The following is a 22,174-nucleotide window of genomic DNA, read 5'->3' as shown; positions in this document are numbered from 1 at the left end:
TTCTTTTTTATCTGACTTCCCTCTGGAACCTTAAGCATCTTTACTTCAGGAGTATTGGCTTCAAAAGGACTTACTCCCTGCAGTCATCGTTTCCCGCGGCAATGCCAGCAGGAAAAAGGCTGGGAACGTGGATCCCGCTCAAAAAAGAAATACAAACGCAACGTTTTATTTCTAAACTTATTTCCTCTCGCAATCAGAGTTCAGATGCATTTCCTCACGTTCTTCTACCGCTCTATGAAATCAGGCGAATGTGGGGAGATAGCAAGGTGGTTGAATGAAACTGATAGCTTCAGATGTAAAAGAAGGTGATTTTTCTCTCCCTGCACAATTTGGGTAAGTACAGGAGCCGGTCTTCTATTGCGTCTGCCCTCTTTTCATGTCAATTTCACTGAGAAGTGACTGTTCCCAGAAGCTTCCAATTAATGGCAGGCAGAAATGCATCGGATGTAGTTTATGATGGATCTTTCCACCCCAAAAGGCTATAACAAAAAAACTGTGACCCCGAGTGGAGCAGTTTGGTGCCCGATTTCCCCAAGTATATCGGTTTATCCTCGTATCGGGTAAACCCGAATTTGCAGGGGGAAAGCAAGCACTAAGATTGGTGTTAAGGGTAACTCATGTGGAGTATGCAGATTAAATGGGAACACAAACAGCTGCAAACACACAATAAATTCAACTTTAGACAAGGCTTAGCATTTGGGCTGCAGCTTTTATGTATCATTCACTCTTTTCACAATTGGTTGTATTCAACCTAGCTCCAAGGCAATTGTTCCACCAGCGCAAGGATTTCTCATTGGTCAGTGGAATGATTTCCTTCTCTCCCTCCCACATACGCTCTCTATATATGTTCTGGGTTTTTCCCCAACCCTACAGAACAGATTTCCCCACGGCTATACCTCCCTCTACTCATGATCACTGAAATTGGTGTGGCATTACCCATGTTCCTTCTTTCCAAGATGCCTCCTAAACACATGATATGGACACACAAGAGCCCAACAACAAAACCTGCCAGAACCAGTTATCCCAGTACGCCTCTGAGATAATTGGGAACAGCCAGCCCCACAGGACTCATCTACTCCGGGCGAGCCTTCTGCCAGTTGCAGACTCTCATTCTGAAGGTATCTGGCAACTTTCTGCTATCATTCAGTTCATTGCACAAGCTCTGTATATGCACCTTACACCCTCCACTACCAATCTCTTCTATATTGGTAAAAAAAAAGGGGGTAGTGCCCTTGCCCTCAGGACTCCCTAAGGGATTCCCCAAAAGACAACCCCCTTTGGTGTCCCCCTTGGGGTCATCCCTTCAATGGCGACCCTGCAGGCAGCAGACCTGCCACCCAAGGGCAGCTAGGCTTTTATGTCCCCTGACCCAGCCAGGAGCTGATGCAAGAGGCTGCAAGACTGAATGCAGCCTCCTTCTGGATTCAGGGTCAGGCAAGGGGTCCCAGACTTTCCAATGCTTACCAGGAACCTGTCCCTTGCGAGGCAGCAACCCAGGGGACCAAGCAAGGAAGCACCCAGATGCTGAAGTATTCACTCCCAGGGTATTTGAATAGTATCAGACTGTCCTTTACCAGGAAGATGAATACTTTTGGATAGCTGTTGATGCTTTTTAGAAATGCTATAATTTTGTTAGTTTGATTTTTTGTAAATTGTATTGTTTTTATTTGTATTTTGTATTTGTATTTTTTATTTGTGTGTAAGCCGCCTTGAGGGCCTTGTTGGCCAAAAGGCGCCTAGAAATAAAACATAACATCAGAACTACTTTTTACCAACTTTAAGCATAGATTAGAGAACACAACTTTTAGATCAGATATTGAGCCTTCCCCTCCCCTTTCTTTGGTCTTTATGTTGCAGTTTGAGGGCGGGAGGAATATGCCCACATGGACTGCCAGACTTCAGCATAATTATAATTTCCAAACAAGTAGCCATATTTGTTGTCTCTTGCAGCAACAACATCTAAAAAGTCTTGTGGCACCTTAATGACTAATAAATTATAATAAACTGAATCCCATCCATTGTTTCCGGTATGGCATGAAGCATATGTTGTTTTTAAACTAGAGAAAGCCTGTACAACTTTGACCCACCAGGGCAAATAAAGTACACTAACTGTGTATTGCATCCTGCCAGGTTCTTGACTTAGACCGCGGCACCTTTGGTTTCAGTAGTCCTGGGAAGAAGCAAAGCCAGCTATTATTGGTTCCCTGGTTGGCCACTATTGATGGCTCTTGCTAGGCCACATTCACAAGCTATGGAGGCCTGAGAAAAGTCGTCAGTCAGAAGGCATTACCAAAGCCCTAAAGAATTCAGGATTTATTTTTATGCTCTTTTCCTAAACCTGGCTGTCTTTATTTTTAGATTGCTGACAGGTATGTGGCATTTTGAAGAAACATGGAGCAGAAGTAATATCAACCATTAGTCAAGAAGAAAACATAGTGCCATTAAGAATCTGGCAATTCTACCTGAAAGCTTCTGGTGGAAGATATTTTCTTTACTAGTGCAGGATTTGTTATCTAAGTTTTGTTTTTCTATTATTTTATTTGGTTACAGGTGTAGTCCTATGCATACTTACCTAGGGGTAAGCTCTACTGAGCATAGCAGAACTGATTCCTTAGCAAACACACATAGGATTGTGATGCAAATTTAAGAAATGGGGCTGCACTCATGCAGGGTGGTGAAAATGGGAGTTATCCCTTTTGTGTGTGTGAATTGATGGACATAAATCCAGCAGATGCAGCTTTTCCTGGCAGATAGGCAGTGATTGGGGGGGGAATTGGATTTGTCCCAGCCATTAATGTCACAAAGTCATTAGCAAGCAAGAAAGGAAGAAAACAAAAGGCTGCCCTGAAGATAGCATACTTGGATATATGCCAATGGACAGCATGATAGACAAGAATGCTAAACCAAACAATTAATAAGGAGGCCTGCTTAGATTTCTTTCAACAAAATTCACTGAGAATGTACCAGTGTGTACATAAATACATTTAGACTATAAAGAATTGTTTGGCACACCAATGTTAAATGAGTGGGCCTTCACATTTATATAGCTGCAAAAATACCTTTAGGAACTCTTAGAAATGTCACATTGGATGGATAGGGTAAGGTGAATAGTAGTGATGCAGGACATTGAATAGTGGACATTGAAAGTTGTATGCTAGGCTCTGCTATAGTGCTTGATGCTACCCAAGTATGTTGACTTTGAGAATGGAGCTGGCTAGGTTAAAAGTAGCTCAAGAGAGCTTTGCATTTTGCTTTAAAACCTGAGTGGCTTCTTTCCTTTCACCATGATGAGCCACTGGTGAAGAGACTTCATTCCTCTTCTCGTTTGATGTGGAAGGAAAAGGAATGCAAATATTGCATCAGAATGCTGCAGTGGAAGAGTAACAACTGGGCCAACTCAGTCCTGGCTACTTGCTTCCCCAATGGCACGCTGACTTGGCTTTTTTTCTGACAGTTTGCTTCCACCAACCATTAAGCAAAATGATGAAAGTGTGCAGTTGACTTTTATACATGTAATTAGCATGCTTGGCTTATACGAAGCTAGGCTTCAAGTTGATCATAACTGCAGAGAAAAGCTAATGCTTGTCCTGTGCATCTTACTTAACAGTTATCCTATTCATTTCAGTAGAGATTATTTCCAAATAAGGTGTTTTAGGTTCAAAGCATGGAATGCTCAAGAGAGATGGAAGATGTTAAGAATGGTGCTGAGTCCAACAGGGAGGCAGGCAGATAGACACTGCAAATGCAGAATCAGCTGTAAAAATAAAAGAAATATTCATTAATTCATTTTTATAGGTAAAGAGTATTGAATGTCATCTTCGTTTGAACAGAATATTTATTTTGTCTTGTAAAACAAAAACAAACAGCCTCTTGTAATGAATGCGTAGGAATGATTTGTCTTCAGAATTTGGATAGGAACATATTAACAAAGTTATTTTCCCCAGCCATGGAAGTTTCCAGGCAGTTAAGAACACAGAGCTGAAAGTTTGCATAAGCATGGTTTTCATTTATCTGTCTCCCCTCCCTCCAGGTTTGCATGATCCTTAGCAAAGCAAGAGAGTAAAACAAAAACAAATTGAGATCAAATATAATTAGGAAGGCAAGGGCTCTCATGTTGTTTTGGGGGTCAGGCTGTATTTATTTTGTAATAATGAGCTGTTAAAAGTTTCCACTTTGAAGTGCAATTAACTATCATTTCACCTGTCCACAACTGGGAGAGGGAGGAATTCAGAGACCACATAAATGACAAAAGAAGAGCCTTGCTGGATAGGAGCAAAGGTCCCTCTAGTTCAGCATTCTTGTTCCCAAACACATCCCTCTGGTTGGGCTCAGAAGCAATAGCCCTCTCCCAGTGTTGCTGCCAAGCAACTGATATTTAATGATATACCGTCTTCAATATATAGTCATCATGGCTAATAGCCATTGATAGACTTATCCTACATAAATTCAGGCACTCTTGGATGAAACTGATTTTCTGGATCTATTTAAATTGGATTCAGGTCTGGTTTTGATACTAAGGTAGCCAGGTCAGAAGCATCCCAAAACCTGAGGCTGGCCCTAGTGATATCATGGAGGTGGGCCTGAGTGATGTCATGGGGCGGGCCCGAGTGATGTCATGGGGCGGGCCCGAGTGATGTCATGGGGCGGGCCCGAGTGATGTCATTAAGCATGATACATTAAGCATCAATCACAATTGCTTGGAGCATACAATTCAAAAAAAATTCTGATTGCAAATTAAAATAGAAATCTTAGCTAAAAGATGGAGTCTGGGTAGGGAAGATTTAATCTAGCCTACTTGCTAGAAGGGTTTAAGTGACTTCAGGCCAGGCCAGTCACCAGAAGGCCACTGTAGGGACAAAGGAGCCTAGTGTTGTGGAGATGTTAGATGGGAGCATTCGGGAGTAAAGATGGATGCTCCTGAAGGCTACAATTCTAAACACACTTACTAAGGGATTAAGCCCCATAAAACTCAACAGGACTGACTTCTGAGTAGATATAGTTTGGATTGTGCTGTTGGTAAAGCTTGACTAGGGTTCCTCTGCAAAGGCATCCATATCCAAGCAGGGTTGGCAACCCCCTGCCTGGAATACCCTGCCCTTATCTTTTAATGTGGCTGCTCCAAACATCTTTACAGATTTGACCCTTCACTTTAGAAAGAGGTCTGAGAAATGCGTAAGAGTAAGAAGTATCTTTTAAAATTGTTCTTTTCAATTCACTCTTGAATGCACATCATACCTAGGGCAGATCCACACCATTCATTTAAAGCACATTCAACACCCATTTCAAGGGCATGAATCTCACCACACAATCATGGGAACTGCAGTTTGTTAAGAGTGGTGAGAACTATAACTGTGAGGGGAAAATGACACTTCCCAGGATTCTTTAAGGGAAGTCGTGTGCTTTCATGTGAGTTGGATGTGCTTTAAACGTATAATGTGAATCCACTTAATAAATTTTGCCTGCATGTAAATTGTTTTAATTAATTTTTCAAAATGGAAATGAGCTATAAACTGTAGTGGGTGACCATGGGCTACTCACCTGTCCCTCAGGATGAAAACAACGGAGAACCATGACCACCCCAAGGCATACTTAAAATGTAGAGGAAGTATTGTACAACCATAGTATGAAAACGGATACTTATTGGGACACAATATGACAAAATATTTATATAAGCATGACTATCAAATATGTTCATTATTTACACAACCTGTAAAGATATTTATAGTGCAATCCTATGTTTGTTTACTCAGAAGCAAGTCCTAATATATTCAATGGGGCTTGCTCAACCAGGGAAAACTGTACCCTCAAGTGATAAGGAACTTGTTCTTTTAACAAGCCTTTTAAGTTGAGACCTTATCCCAGTCAAAATGTGTTTAAAGATGTTTTATTTTAATATATTTTAAAGTCTGTTTTTCTGATTTTTAAAGTGTTTTTAGTGCTTTTGTTTGCCGCCCTGGGCTCCTACTGGGAGGAAGGGCGGGATGTTAATCAAATAATAAATAAACAAACTTCATTCACCCAACCCAAAATATGGAATCATGCCACTTTAAGCTGTTTTGCAATTGTGTATACTTGTTTTATGGTTATTGGTTTTTAAAGGGATTTATTTCTTATTGTGAGCTGCCTTGGTTCCAATCACCAACCCTACCTCACAGGGTTGTTGGAAAGGCTCCAAACTCTCTCTCTCTCTCTCTTTTGCAGGTGTAAAAATACACCCCATATAATAGTTTATTGTCAAACCAGTTGGTCATTGAGGAACATTGTTTTAAAAAATAAGTATTAGTTTCCTACATAATAAAAACTGTGATACCTAGGTAAACCCTGCCTAATTGCTTTAAAAATAGGATTGGAGGGGGAGAGAAAGATTTACAACACAAACACAAGTCTGTGCTATGTTTACTCAAAAGTCCCATTAATTTACAGCACAATCCTAACCATGTCTACTTAAAAGTAAGTCCTATGGAGTTCAATGGGGTTTACTCCAGGTACATGGAAAGCAAGTATTGGATTAAATACTTTCATATTTCATAGCCCAGGGTCTGACTCTTGTACACAAGAGGAAAAAAAAACACTTTAAGCCATATTACTTATGCAAACTGCAAAATCTCAAAGCCACCATTTTCTGACGTTGAAATTAAGTCTAGGCATGCCTGGATCAACAAGTCACAACCCTGGCTTCATTTATTGGCTACAATCCTGAAAGAGCGGGGTTAGAGCCAGAGCTTGGAAAAGTTACTTTTTTAAACTACAACTTCCATCAGCCCCAGCCAGCATGGCCACTGGATTGGGCTGATGGAAGTTGTAGTTAGAGCTAGGAGCTGTTATAAAGATCTGTAAAACAGATTTAACAGTCGCTTGGGGGGGGGTTGACGTTTGGTGTATATCTCGGGAACCAGACCACCTAGAAACTTTTTTTTTTTAATTGAAGCTGATAGTCTGGAGATTAAAGGGTGCTAGCCGGAGAACTGGAGGGGACCCCCAAAACCCAGAGACTCTGGCTGAAAACTGGAGACCTGGTAACCTATACTGAACCCACCTTGGTGACTGGGATGGTCTCTTTTGGGAGAGAAATGGGGACACTGTGTCAGGCCCAGGATGTGACTCAGGAACCAGACCAACGGCTGTAGTTAATTCGTGTTTTATTAGGGTAATGTCCAAACAAAGACTGCGTTTTCTCATGAAGCAATACAGGGATACAGGTCCTGCGGCATTGGGAGAAAGTTGACAGAGCAAGGGACTTCTTCCCGCCTGTTCTTTAAGAAGGGGCCAAACGGGCGCGCAATCTTTCGCTCCTCCTTAACTGCCCCTCAGGTACTGCCCGCCTTCCCCCCCTTCTCTCCTGTCTTTTCAGCTGTCTGCGTGTGCGCGGTGAGGGGGGAAGCATCACCCCCTCCTCTTCTGAAGTTTCCGATTCCAGGATGGGGGATAGGGGAGGGGCTGATGGTAAACTGCCTCCCTGCTTTTCGGCTGTGAGCAGCCCTCCCTCTTTCCCCTTTTTCTCTGAGCCTGAAAGAGGGGGAGGCGTGAGAATGTCCAGGGAGGGCTCAGGCTCCCCGTCGCTAAGCGACCTTATCACTGGCAGTTCCTCTGTTTCGTCTTCGCTCCAAAGGGGGGAAGTTCCTCCCCCTTCCCTCTGCCATCCATCCGAATACTCTTCTCCCAACTCTCCGGGATCCAGCTCCCCGGGATTGGGACCCCAGCTCTGCCTTCCGACACCATCCCCCCTCCCAGGCTGTGCCCCCCTCCCCTTGTCTGGCTTGGGACGGTGGGGAAAACGTTGATGGAAAAGTTTTACCAATTCTGGAGCATGCACATCAGCTGCATCTTCCCATGATCTGTCAGCCACCCCATAGCCTTTCCAGTGAATCAAGTACTGCAGCTTGTGGCGTCTGATCCTGGAATCTAAGATCTCCTCAACTTCAAACTCAAGCTGCTCATTTACCAGTAGTGGAGCTCCGGGAGGTTCCTCCGGCCGTAACTCACTGGGAGGGGCGGCTTTCGTTAAGAGGGATCGATGGAACACAGGATGTATTTTAAATGTGTCAGGCAGCTTCAGTCGGTACGCCACGGGATTGATTTGAGTTTCTATTTCGAAAGGACCCACCCTCTTGTCTTGTAATTTTCTACATTTGCCCGGCATCTGGAGGAAGCGGGTGGACAGCCATACCTGGTCTCCTGGTTGAAGGGGGGGGCCCTCCTTCCTGTGCAGGTCAGCAACTCGCTTGTACTCCGTTTTGGCTTCATTTAACTGCTGTTTCAGTGTCTGTTGCACCGCTTGCAATTCCTTAAGGAAGTTTTCAGCTGCCGGTACCAGCATTCCTTCTGAGCTGCTTGGAAAGACTTTAGGATGGAATCCATAATTAGCGAAGAACGGGGTTTGTTGAGTGCTGGAGTGCAGAGAATTGTTGTAGGCGAACTCTGCAAAATGCAAATATGATACCCAGTCAGTCTGTTGATAGGACACATAACTTCGTAAATATCTTTCCAAAACGGCGTTCAAGCGTTCCGTCTGCCCATCTGTCTGGGGGTGATGGGCGGAGGAGAGTTTTAATTCCGTCTGCAACTGTTTCCACATTGCTCTCCAAAATTTGGCTGTGAACTGAGTTCCTCGGTCTGAGACTACGCTGTTTGGCAATCCATGCAGCCGGTAGACTTCTTTTATGAATAACTTGGCCGTTTCTTTAGCCTCTAAGGCCCCTGCACAAGGAAGAAAGTGTGCCATTTTGGTAAGTAGATCCACCACTACTAAGATGGCTGTCATTCCTTGGGACTTGGGTAGATCAGTTATAAAATCCATGGAGAGGTCCTTCCAGGGTTCGTGTGGGACAGGCAACGGTTGTAACAGTCCTGCTGGTGTCCCTGTTTGTGTTTTTGTCCGCAGACAGACAGAGCAGGACTTTACATAACTCTCAATATCCCGACGCATTTTAGGCCACCAGAAGTCCTTGGCCACGTTCTGAATGGTCTTGTAAATCCCAAAGTGTCCCGCTGTGATGGAATCATGACACTGGCGTAGGATTCTGAGCGTTAATTCCCCTTCTGGCACATATCTGGCGGTTTTGAACCATAACAGTCCATTTCTCCAGTGAAAGGTTACTTCTGAGTCTTGACCTTGTCCCGTCTCCTGCTGATATTTTAGCATGTCTGCATCTTCTTGTTGTGCCTTTTTGAGTTCCTCTTCCCATGAAGGCTGGCATACTCCCAACGTTAATTTCTCTGGCGGGATTACGTACTGAGGCTGGTCCTCGGATTCACTTTCTTTGTATTGTGGCTGTCTGGATAAGGCATCCGCTCTCTGGTTTTTGGCTGGGGCATGGGAAGTAATCTGGAAGTTAAACCTAGTGAAGAACTGGGACCATCTTATCTGTCTCTGGTTCAGCTTTCTGGCTGTTTGGAGGCTTTCAAGATTCTTGTGGTCGGAGCGCACTTCAATTCGATGAGAGGTCCCCTCTAGGTATTGTCTCCAGTTTTCAAAAGAGTCCTTGATGGCCAGCAGCTCCTTCTCCCAAACTGTGTAGTTCTTCTCTGCAGGCTTTAACTTCCGAGAGAAGTACGCACAGGGGTGCAGCTCCTTCCCTTCTTGGTCTAACTGTAGCAGGACCCCCCCCCGATGGCAAAATCTGAAGCATCTGCTTCCACTACGAAAGGGCGGTTCGGATCAGCAAAGCGCAGAATGGGCTCAGTAGCAAACCTTCTCTTCAGCTCCTCAAAGGCCTCGGTGGCGTTCTCTGTCCATTGAAACTTCTTCTTCCCCCTTAAACAGTCAGTCAGAGGAGCTGTTAATTTGGAAAACCCTGGAATGAACTTTCTGTAATAATTGGCAAACCCCAAAAACCGTTGTACATCCTTTTTGGTGACAGGTTGGCCCCAGTCCAATATGCAGCTTATTTTCCCTGGGTCCATCTCCACGCCTTCCGCTGAGATTCGATATCCAAGGAAGTCTAGAGACTTGAGGTCAAATCCACATTTCTCTAATTTAGCATACAGGTGATTTTCTCTCAGTCTCTTCAACACCGTCTTCACATGCTGGTCGTGGTCTTCCTGGTTCTTTGAGAACACCAGGATATCATCTAAGTAACAGATTACATACGTGTCCAACAAGTCTCTAAACACGTCGTTCATGAATTTTTGAAAAATTCCTGGACTTCCACAAAGACCAAACGGCATGACCAGGTATTCATACTGTCCGTAAGCGGTCAAGAATCCTGTTTTCCATTCATCTCCCTCCTTCATTCTGATCAGATTGTACGCTCCTCTCAAATCCAACTTCGTGAAGATTTTTGCAGAGCGCAGTCCGTTCAGCAACTCTGAAATCAGGGGCAGCGGGTAGCTGTTGGGGATGGTGATCTGGTTCAATGCGCGATAGTCGTTACAGGGTCTGAGTTCCCCCCCTTCTTTTTCACAAACAATAGTGGCGCTCCAGCAGGGGATTGTGAGGGGTGTATGAATCCTCGCCTCAGGTTTTTATCCAGGAATTCCTTCAGGGCCTCCCTCTCATTCTCTGTGAGAGAGTAGATTCTCCCTGATGGGATGCTGGCACTAGGTCAATCGCACAGTCGTAAGGGTGGTGGGGGGGTAAAGTCTCTGCCTCTTTTTCATCAAACACATCTTTGAATTCTTCATACTTTGGCGGCAGGGTCACTTGCTCGATCTCTTGCACTGCCCCCGCTAAGGTGTTCTTGATTCCTTCAGGTTGACAGTTCTCCTGGCAATACTGTGAGGTGAACCACACCACCGCCTCCTTCCAACTTATTTTGGGTTCATGCTTTGCTAGCCAGGGCATTCCCAGAATCACCTCAAAGTTCGAGAGATCTGACACGTATAGCGAAATGAACTCTTCGTGCCCAGGGATTTGAAGTTTCACTTCCTCCGTGGCTTGTGTCACCCCTCCTGACTTCAGGGGTCTCCCATCGATAGTCTCCACAGCTAGGGGAGCGTCCAGTTTCCACCGGGAAATTCCATGACGCTTGACTAACTTTGCATCAATAAAATTTGTGGAGGCTCCACTGTCAGTTAAGGCAGTGGAATTAAACACCACTCCTCTGGAAGTTGTAATCCGAATAGGCAAGACCAACACCCCCTTTGAGGGAGGTTGGATCGTTGGGGGGCCTTTATACAACGCTGCCCCCAGTCCACCGGCCTGCACGTGGACTGGGTGTTCTAGTTTCCCGACGGCTCGGCTTTCCCCCCTTTCAGTCCACAGTCTCTGGCCACATGGCCCGGCTTTGAACAATAAAAGCATAAACGTTCCCGGCGCCGTCTTTCCTTTTCTTCTTCCGACAGTCTTGGCCTAGCCCCTCCCTGTCCCTCAGTTGCATTACCTGCCATCCTTGCAGTGGGAAGGGTCTTGTTGCGGGATGCCGAGGCTGAGTATCTCAGGACCTCCTGCTTCCTTTCCAGGCACCTTCCTTCTATCCGGTGATCTATCTGTAGGCATAGCCGGATGAGCCCTGGTAGGTCAGCGGGGGGGAGGTCCTGGCCAACTCATCCAGGATTTCAGCATTTAATCCACTCCAGTACATAAACATCAGGGCGGCGTCATTGTAACCAGTTTCCTGGGACAGAATTTTAAAAGCGTTAGTGTACTCGGAAACAGTCCCTTTAGCTTGCTTCAGAGCACCTAGTTGCCGCGCTACTGTTTCAGCCCTTTGCGGGTCTTGAAACATCTCGGTCATCTCCTGTATAAATCCTCTGTACCTTCCTAAGACAGTATCCTTTCTCACGAGATACGGAGTCACCCATTTTGCAGCTTCTCCCTCCAGGAGGCTAATCACGAAAGCTACTTTAGCCCCATCGTCTGGAAATTCCGTGTGCCTGACATCCAGGTATAACTCACATTGAGCCACGAAGGTTGCCAACTGATCACTTTGTCCCGCGTATTTTGGGGGCAATCCAATGGGAACCTTTACTACGGCAGCTGGAGGGGCTGTTCGCATCTGGTCTATCGTGGCCTTCAAGGTTTGATTATCCGTCTTCAGCGCCTTGACTGCTGCTAGCAGGGCTTGAACATCCGTCTGCAAATCAGCTACCTTAGTCCTCAAGAGTTCCACTTCTTCCGTCTCAGAAGTGGGGTTCGTCCCCCCCGCTGCTCCCTTTGACATCTTGTCCCAGTCAAGCGAAGAGAGCGTTGAGGGTGATTTAGGTGGCTCTGTCAAGCTGTCAGGCCCAGGATGTGACTCAGGAACCAGACCAACGGCTGTAGTTAATTCATGTTTTATTAGGGTAATGTCCAAACAAAGACTGTGTTTTCTCATGAAGCAATACAAGGATACAGGTCCTGCGGCATTGGGAGAAAGTTGACAGAGCAAGGGACTTCTTCCCGCCTGTTCTTTAAGAAGGGGCCAAACGGGCGCGCAATCTTTCGCTCCTCCTTAACTGCCCCTCAGGTACTGCCCGCCTTCCCCCCTTCTCTCCTGTCTTTTCAGCTGTCTGCGTGTGGGCGGTGAGGGGGGAAGCATCACCCCCTCCTCTTCTGAAGTTTCCGATTCCAGGATGGGGGATAGGGGAGGGGCTGATGGTAAACTGCCTCCCCGCTTTTCGGCTGTGAGCAGCCCTCCCTCTTTCCCCTCTTGCTCTGAGCCTGAAAGAGGGGGAGGCGTGAGAATGTCCAGGGAGGGCTCAGGCTCCCCGTCGCTAAGCGACCTTATCACTGGCAGTTCCTCTGTTTCGTCTTCGCTCCAAAGGGGGGAAGTTCCTCCCCCTTCCCTCTGCCATCCATCCGAATACTCTTCTCCCAACTCTCCGGGATCCAGCTCCCCGGGATTGGGACCCCAGCTCTGCCTTCCGACACACTGTGACCCTGCTGATTCTCCACAGTATTTCAGTGACTTTTAATACCATTGGACCATGGTATCTTTCTGGAGCAGCTATCTAAGTTGAGGGTGGATGATACTTCATTGTGGTGATTCCTCTTATACCTGGATTGTTGGTTTCAGGATATGTTAATCATGGATTTCTGCTTGGACCCTTGGTGTATGTGCTTTGGGATGCTACTGGATTCCATCTTATCACATTTATATGAAACTGCTGAAAAGGATATCTGGTAATTTGGCGTGTGTTGTCATCAGTATGAAGATGACACACCACTCTATTTCTCCTATTCATCTCAATTAGGTGTGGTGTAGTATGTGCTAGATCAGTGCCGGCTGCAGTAATGGACTTGATGAAAGCCAATAAACTGAATCTCAATTCTTTGTCCAGATGAGTGATGGTCAACCTGTTCTGGAGGGGTTGCACTCCCTACTAAAAGATCAAATTCATAGCTTAGGGTTGCTCTTGGATCCTTTACCATCAGTGGAAGCACAAGTGGCTTCAGTTAGGCTAGTAACACCGTCTGGATTAGGGTTGCCAGGTTCTTGGCCTGAGACTGATCCTGTATCTTTAGGAGAAGAGAAAGTCAGCCAAGTGCAGGTGTTCTTGCAACCCTGTAATGGGAAAAACCACAAGGTGGAATTCTCCCTTCCCCCTGCACAACTTTTAAAGATACAGAAGACCTCTTGGTTGCCAGGCCTGGCCTTTTCTTCTGTATCTTTAAAAGTTGTGCAGGGGGAAGGGAGAATTCCACCTTGTGGTTTTTCCCATTACAGGGTTGCAAGAACACCTGCACTTGGCTGACCTTCTCTTCTCCTAAAGATACAGGATCAGTCTCAGGCCATGGACCTGGCAACCCTAGTCTGGATATGAACAGCCTGGCTTCAGTGGTCTGATAACCTTCCATTTGGATTACTGCAATGTATTGTACACAGGACTGTCTTTGAAGACAGTAAAGAACATGGCAACAAGATTATTAACTGGGATCAGGTGTTTTGAACATATTATGCCAATCCTTTCCCACCTTCACTGACTTCCTATTCATTTTTGAGACCAATTTAAAGTGTTGGTTTGACCTATAAAGCTCTACGCAACTTAGCACACCACTACCTAATGGAAGTTCTGTTCCCATATGTACATACCAGTGCCCTACGTTAATCTACAGTGGCCTTCCTCTGAGTACAAGTATGGAGGGTGGCAACAAAAGGGAGGGCCCTTCTTGTTGATACCCTCCATCTGTACAATGTTCTTTCTAAAGCTGTTCACCCTGCACTTACTTTAGTGATTTTTTAAAAACTGGCAGATGAAGACCTTCCTTTTCTTTTCCTTTAACACCTTTTAAGATGTTACTGTTATTTTAATGCCATCTAATTTTAGCCTCTGTTTAAAACTGATAGCAGTTAGTTTCAGATTGCAGGATGGGTGGTTAAGTTACATAAGAGCATAAGAAGAGTCCTTTTGCATCAGACCAAAGGTCCACCTGGTCAATACACTAGATGGTGCCAAACAGATGCTTACAGGAAGCCCACAAGTAGGGCATGAGCACTCTTTCCACTTAAGCTTTCCAACAATTGGTATTCAGAGGCACCACCTTTGATTTTGGAGGTAAGACATAGGGTTACCAACCGTACTCTTAAGAGTACATGTACTCTTTTTGAGATGGTGCAACAGCATACTCCTACTTTTCACTTATTGAAGCCAAATGTACTCTTTCTGAAATGATCCAGGGATGGTAACCCTAGACATAGCTACCATGGCTAGAACCCATTGATGGCTTTACTTATATTTATTTATTATTTAAGTATTTGTAGGCCACACTTTTCATAGAGTACATCAAGGCACCTTACAACATACAAAGTGATAGTTTAAAAAATCATTAAAATATTATTTTATTATTTATATATTTATTATTTGATTTATATCCCACCCTTCTTCCCAGCAGGAGCCCAGGGCGACATGACATATGAATTTGTCTAAACCCCTTTTAAAGTCATCTTGTGGTAGCAAAGTTGATAATTTAACTATGTTTGATTAGGTACTGTGAGAAGAAGTACTGGATGAAGGCTTTAGTTTTCATTATGCTAATATTTGTTTATTGCTGCTGTTGCTTGTATTATTATGAATTGTTTGCATTTTTATGCATTTAAATGTGTTTTTCTTTTATACGGGATTGTATGTTGCCTAGAGACATCTGTTATGAGACAACTAACCACAACCTTTGATGTTTGAGATATACATGTTCAGGACCCACCCTATTTCTGTGACTAATTGATTTTAAACTATTTTTAATATTGAATTTTAAATTGTGTAAGTTGCCCTGGGATCTTATGATGAAGGGCTGGTAAGAGATCATCAACAACATTCAGTAACTTAGCAGTATATAAATATACAAATAATATGTATTTATTTAGTATTAATTTAAATCACCTTTTAAAAGATATCTTATGGCAGTAAATTCCATAAATTAATTGCAAGCTGTGTGGAGTACTTTCTTTTATTTGTCTTGAATCTCTAGCCTAGCAGGAGACAACCCTAGCTGACTCTTGAGTTCTCATATTGTGAGAGAGGGAGGAAAAGCAGTGCAGCTTTTTCATCTCTATCAACCTGCCAAGTGGTAAGGAAGATTCCCCCACAAGTTTGGTCCAGGTGTGTGGTGATACAGTTGTCTGTGTAGGAGGTTTGATTACACCTTTATAGAGTCAATGAGCTATCCTGTTTACTTTGGTGAAATGTGCTGGTATTGGATGTGATTCTGTTCTACAGACTTACTTGCTATCCTTGCGTCTCCCACATTTCCTTCCGAGAACATTTTTGTGCTACCATCTGGTGCATTTGGGTTCCAATGACCCTGGAGATATTTGAATAAAATTTTAAAAACGAATCTCTCATCTAAGAAGAATTGGCACGGGCCATGAAGAATGTCAGTGCAATGTAAAATACACCACCACCATGAAAGATATGGTGGCTCAAGTTTTCAAATACACTCGCTTAGCATGTCATTAGTGCATCTATGACACTGGCAAATATATGATGCTGAAATGGCTCAAACTAGGCAGAGCACATTTACACCGTATTGTTGCGTGCCTCCCCCAATCTTTGAGTGGGGAGATTTTAGGGATCCCTGCGCTCATCCAGGGTTTGGTTTCCTTGGGAAGAAGGTCAGCGGAGTCTGCGGTGTCTTTATGAAATATGGTTTATTTATTTACACACATTCCAACCTGAGCTCAAGGATGGAGGGGTTCAAGGCATCAGCAGTCCAATATCCAGCTTTTCCGTCTGGGTTGCAGGAGGTACCCCAAAGGCCATGGTGCAGAGAGCTCTCCTGAAGAGTTTCAATGACAAAAAGATCTTCCTGGCCCATTCACTGTTGCTAGACAACTGACCGACCCATTATCTTACCTGGCCAATCTATTTGGTTAACGAAAGACTCACTTGACCAGCAGAGAGTTCCTCATTCCAAGGCACAGGATTCCAAATCAGGCTGGAAAGGGGACCCACAGGAATCATCCATCCCAACCCCCATGCTCATAACAATATTTTATCTCTCTCCAGGCCAGCCCTGTAGCCGGGGAGGGGGGGAATGGGGGCACCGCCCCTCCTTGAGCTGTGCTTCTTTTTAATTTGTGACATGACAGACCTCCATTTAAAGAATGTCAGCTTGTTTCAACAACAAGAGCAATTTAAGAATAGGACCCTCTGAAACATTTAGTGAATAGGCTGGGTGAGTGTACAAGACAAGCCTCTACTGGAAGAGCCCCCAAAAGTCTGCTCACTCAAGACTTTCCCTGACTGAGGGTGGATTTTTCATGACCACAGTCATTCTATAATTACTTAAGTGATCCTGAAGAAAAATAGCCTGTATAGTAACTAGGGTTGCCAGGTCCATGGCCTGAGACTGATCCTGGAGCTTTAGGAGAAGAGGAGATCAGCAAAGTGCAAGTGTTCTTGCAACTCTGTAATGGGAAAAACCACAAGGTGTAATTCTCCCTCCTCCCTCCACAACTTTTAAAGATACAGAAGACCTCTTGGAGGCCAGGCCTAGCAAACAAGAGGTCTTCTGTATCTTTAAAAGTTGTGCAGGATGAAGGGAGAATTCCACCTTGTGGTTTTTCCCATTACAGAGTTGCAAGAACACCTGCACTTGACTGACTTTCTCTTCTAAACATACAGGATCAGTCTGAGGCCATGGATCTAGCAACCCTACCCATGAGGCCTTTTCAGGATTTCTGGACAGAAAAATCAACCCAGAAACCATTTAAAAATCCAATTGCTTTCCACAATTAGTTTTCAACTATTTAGTTAGTCCTTTATATATAGCAACCAGTTAAAAACTTTCCCCTTGATTGTCCAATAGGAAGGAAAACCAAAATAGGAGGGACTCTCAAGAAGGAGTTAACAAACACACCCTAAAATGTTTATTTTCTCTCTGCCGTTCCCTAAACTTGTAGTGTTTTTTGGGTGGAATTTAAAACTGAGATTTATTATTTATTTATTTATTTATTTATTTTCATTTCTAGACCGCCCATAGCTAATAGCTCTCTGGGCGGTGTACAAAACGAGATTAAAATACAATATAGAATAAAATCAGTAACAAAGGAAAACATTAAACTAAAAACATTAAACATAAAGCATTAAACATTAAAATGCCTGGGAGTATAGCCAGGTCTTAACCTGGCGCCTAAAAGAAAGAACCGTAGGCGCCAGGCGTATTTCCTCTGGTAAGCGGTTCCATAATTCCATAATTCGGGGGCCACCACAGAAAAGGCCCTAGATCTAGTAACAGTCCTCCGGGCATCCTGGTGAGTTGGTACCCGGAGGAGGGCCTTAGATACTGAACGAAGTGAACGGGTAGGTTCATAGCGGGAGAGGCGTTCCACAAGGTATTGCGGTCCCACACCATGTAAGGCTTTATAGGTCAACACCAGCACCTTGAATCTAGCTCGGAAACAAATAGGTAGCCAGTGCAAGCGAGCCAGGACAGGGGTTATATGCGCAGACCGATTGGTCCTCGTCAGCAGCCTGGCTGCCGCATTTTGCACTAGCTGAAGTTTCCGAACAGTCTTCAAGGGCAGCCCTACGTAGAGCGCGTTACAGTAATCCAGTCTAGAAGTTACCAGAGCGTGAACAACCGAGGCGAGATCATCACTGTCCTGATAGGGGCGTAGTTGGGCTACTAAGCGCAGGTGGTAAAACGCATTCCGTGCCACCGAGGCCACTTGAGCCTCGAGCGACAAGGAAGGGTCAAAAAGGACCCCCAAACTACGAACCTGTTCCTTCAAGGGGAGTGTAACCCCATCTAGAACAGGATAAGCATCCACCATCTGAGCAGGGAAAGAGCTCACCAACAGTGTCTCAGTCTTGTCTGGATTGAGTTTCAGTTTATTAGCTCTCATCCAGTCCATTATCGCGGTCAGGCAACGGTTCAGCACATCAACAGTCTCACCTGTGGAAGGTGAAAAGGAGAAGTAGAGCTGCGTGTCATCAGCGTACTGATGGCAACGCACTCCAAAACTCCTGATGACCGCACCCAGAGGCTGCATGTAGATGTTGAAAAGCATGGGGGACAAAACCGACCCCTGAGGGACTCCACAATGGAGAGTCCAGGGTGTCGAGCAATGTTCCCCAAGCACTACCTTCTGGCGACGATCCGCTAAGTAGGAGCAGAGCCACTGCCAAGCAGTGCCCCCAACTCCCAACTCCGCGAGCCTCCCCAGAAGGATACCATGGTCAATGGTATCAAATGCCGCTGAGAGATCAAGGAGAATCAACAGAGTCACACTCCCCCTGTCCCTCTCCCGACAAAGGTCATCATACAGGGCGACCAAGGCTGTTTCAGTGCCAAAACCGGACCTAAAACCGGATTGAAACGGATCCAGATAATCGGTTTCATCCAAGAGCGCCTGGAGCTGGCCGGCAACCACCCGCTCCAGAACCTTGCCCCCAAAAGGGACATTCGCCACCGGTCTGTAGAGATACATAATACAGCATCAAAGCCAAGCTCAGGAGCTTACTGTCATTACCAAAGTAATTCAGTTCATGAAGAATCAGAACATAGGGACAGACCACAGGTGAAAGATGGCTGTAGGTATGGGCAAAGTCAAGCTGTTGAGTCTGATACTCCTGGGGATCTCTCAAAAAGGGTGAGACAATTCATGGAAGTTAATGTGCTCTCTGGATGGAGGAGTGAGGGGGAAGGCCTTTCCCTTCTGGTCTGGTGCTCGCATCCTTTCCAATTGGGCGGGGGGGGGAATTGGCTGGGGCTGTGTGCCTCTTCCCCCTAAATGTTTCTGCTAGAAATGTGGCTCCCCCCCCCTAACAAGGAAGGGTAGTCACAAGGCTTCTACAGGCCACAACCACACCTCCCATTGGTGGCACAACTTTACACTGACATCACAGCTGGCACAAGGGATTGAACTTCCCAGTGCAGTCCCACTGAACTCAGTGGAGAAGGAAAACTGGTTTTGAATTACTATGGCCTCCTACAGTGCATAGCTAATATCTGAAATTCGCTCCCAAAAGATCTGGTAATGGCCACCAACTTGGATGCCTTGAAAGGAGGTTCAGACACTTTCAGAATAAAGCTATTTCTTCTTCTAGTCATGATGGTTATGTACTACCTCCAGTATTGGAGCTGGTATGCCTCTGAATGCCAGTTGCTGGGATTACTAGTGGGAAGAGTGCTGTTGCATAGCAGGCCCTGCTCGCTTATGGGCTTTCCATAGACATCTGGCTGGCCTCTGTGAACACAGGATGGATCTTTGTCTGATCCAGCAGGGCTCTTCTTATGTTCTCCCCCCCCCCATGTCACCGTAACAGAGGATAGGATTTGGTGCAAATTGGCACCTAATCATAGCACATCACCACCCATATCTAAGCCCCATCCAGAGACAGCATGAATTAGATGAGGGGATGCGTAGGAAGAGGTTATATTTGTCTGGCTTCAGGTTGTGCCCAGTTAGAGCATGCTGGGAAGGACTCGAAAGATGGAGAAAGGGCACTTTGCCCAAACAGCTTATGTCCAGAACACACAGGGGAACTTGAATACACGTTCTCTTCATTTTGTGTAGCTCATCTGCTTGATGAAACTACATAGAATGTGTCATGATGTGGGTGAATGTACTGTATATTTAATTGCTTCTTTAAAAAGGAATGTCAGTGGGAGAATTTTTCTGGGGAGTATGTTCCTTCTTCCCTTCACATGGGAAACAAAGTTGGGATCTGGATGCTGTGAACAATTAGTAATAAGACTGCTAAAAGGAACTGGTTCTAATCCTATTAGAATTTTTGAATAAAATACACTTTTAAACAACAGAAAGTTCCAGTTGCTGAATGTTGGTAGTTACATAACCTTGTTTAGTTACAACCCCCATTTTACACACACATACAAAATTCTTGCAGCTATGCAAGGTCAGAGTGATTTGGAGAATATATATGGGGGGAAGTATTAAGAATTTCCATTTTTAAAAAAAGAAGAACGTGTTCTTGGGTTGTCAACCAGAAGAAGCTCCTAGGATTGCAAAAATGAAATAAGGTATATCTGAAAATAAGATACACCCTTCTTAGAAATTTATTAATATTCCTGTAGCCCTTTCCAATATACAAAGTGCTTCACCGTTATTAGTTCACTTGCAAACAATCCTTTTACACACTGCTTTTTTATGAAGAAAAAGAGGTGCTGATACTCATATCTTGATTAATTTGACATTGGTGCCAGCATGAAATGATTGACATAGGCAGCAAAAAAAAAGGTGATGGTACTCCATACTAGTGAGTACTGCCACAGAAAAAGCACTGCCAATACATATCTACTCAGACATAAGCCCCATTGATGAGGCTAATTCCCAGGTAAGAGGCTATGGGTTCAAAGAATCATAGACCCTGTGAAGGTAATATAGTCCTACCCCCTACTGATATAGGACATCCACTTTTACAACATCTCTGAATGCAGACTTGCGTTCACAATTAATTGTACAAAGAGTTACTGAGGAAGACTAGCTAAAGGCTATCAAATGGACTTTGTGCTAGGGATTTAAGCTTGAGATTCCCACATTGCATGAAGCTCCCTTATACTGAATCAAGACATGGTTACATCTATACTTACTCATCATTGTCTATCTTGCCAGGCAGAAGCTCTCCAAGGTTTAAGGCCAGCCCTCCCAGCCAGAGATGCCAGAGATTGGATCTGCAACCTTCTGCATGTAACACATATGTGCTTTACCACTGAGGTGTAGCTTCTCCTACCTAGGCCCAAATTCTTCCCACTGGTTGCCTTGTTCATATTAACATTCTGTCTAAGGACCAGTTGAAACATTACTGATTTCCTACACATTAGTGCTCTCATGTAGCTAAATACATTAAAACAATGTGTGGGTTGCTGCATGATGTTAGCAATGTATTTTAAGGTGGCATTCACAATTTCCTCTACAAAGAATGTATCATGTGTCTAGCCTAAACCTACTCTTCTATGCTGTGCTTCAGAAAGTCCAATTATATTTGTCTCGGAACAGGATTTTAATCATGATGCACTCTGTGTGGGGCTTCCCTTGGACTTGACTGAGAAACTACAATTAGTGCAGAAAGCTGCAGCATGGTGGCTGATAGGAGTGAGATCCTGTCAGCATATAACAACTCTGCTCAGAGATCTGCACTGGTTGCTAATTTGTCACCAGGCCAAGTTCAAGTTGTTACTATTGGTATATAAAGCCCTTAACAGCTTGGGACCAGTTTACTTATGGGACTGCACTTGACCGCTTTGATCAATGTGCCCATTTGACTGCTTCCATCTGCAGAACTGGCAATGTTACAGGTGCCACATAATACTTGTTCCTCACGTGGAAGAAATAATTCTTTTAGTGTGGCAGAACCTACACTTTGGAACTCCATATCTATTGACATCGGACAAGTACCTTTACTGTATTCTTTCTGGTGCCTGCTTAAAACATTTCTGTTTATGCATGCCTATACAGACAAATAGATAGTGATGTGTTTTAATCTCTCTTTAGTCTACTAAACTGCTTAGAGGGTTTTCACAATCAAGTGGTACTGTACATAAATTTTGTTAAATAAATAAATTAAATTAATAGAGGAGTATATTGTATTTTATCAGTTCAGTTGTCATATATCAGAGTATTTCTATGTTTTGGTTTTGCTTTGTTGTTATGTGCCTTCAAGTCGATTACGACTTATGGTGACCCTATGAATCAGTGACCTTCAGCAGCATCTGTTATAAACCACCCTGTTTAGATCTTGTAAGTTCAGGTCTGTGGCTTCATTTATGGAATCAATCCATCTCTTGTTTGGCCTTCCTCTTTTTCTACTCCCTTCTGTTTTTCCTAGCGTTATTGTCTTTTCTGGAATCATGTCT

The 22,174-nt window shown here is 44.4% G+C and overlaps 1 long non-coding RNA gene across 2 annotated transcripts; it reads left to right on the top strand.

Moving 5' to 3' along the window:
* The first annotated feature begins 38 nt into the window (after positions 1–38).
* On the top strand, positions 39–21,199 carry LOC133380722 (uncharacterized). Of its 2 annotated transcripts, none has more exons than XR_009761517.1 (3): positions 39–333; positions 957–1,118; positions 20,934–21,199. It is a non-coding gene; the product is annotated as an uncharacterized LOC133380722 (long non-coding RNA). The 2 variants fall into 2 exon arrangements; XR_009761516.1 differs by lacking the exon at positions 20,934–21,199 and adding an exon at positions 2,359–6,109.
* The last annotated feature ends 975 nt before the right edge of the window (positions 21,200–22,174 follow it).

Source organism: Rhineura floridana, chromosome 3 (assembly GCF_030035675.1).
Source record: "Rhineura floridana isolate rRhiFlo1 chromosome 3, rRhiFlo1.hap2, whole genome shotgun sequence".
NCBI lineage: Eukaryota > Metazoa > Chordata > Lepidosauria > Squamata > Rhineuridae > Rhineura > Rhineura floridana.
The sequence above is the reverse complement of the archived record's forward strand: the minus strand, read 5'-3'. Positions and strand labels throughout refer to the sequence as shown.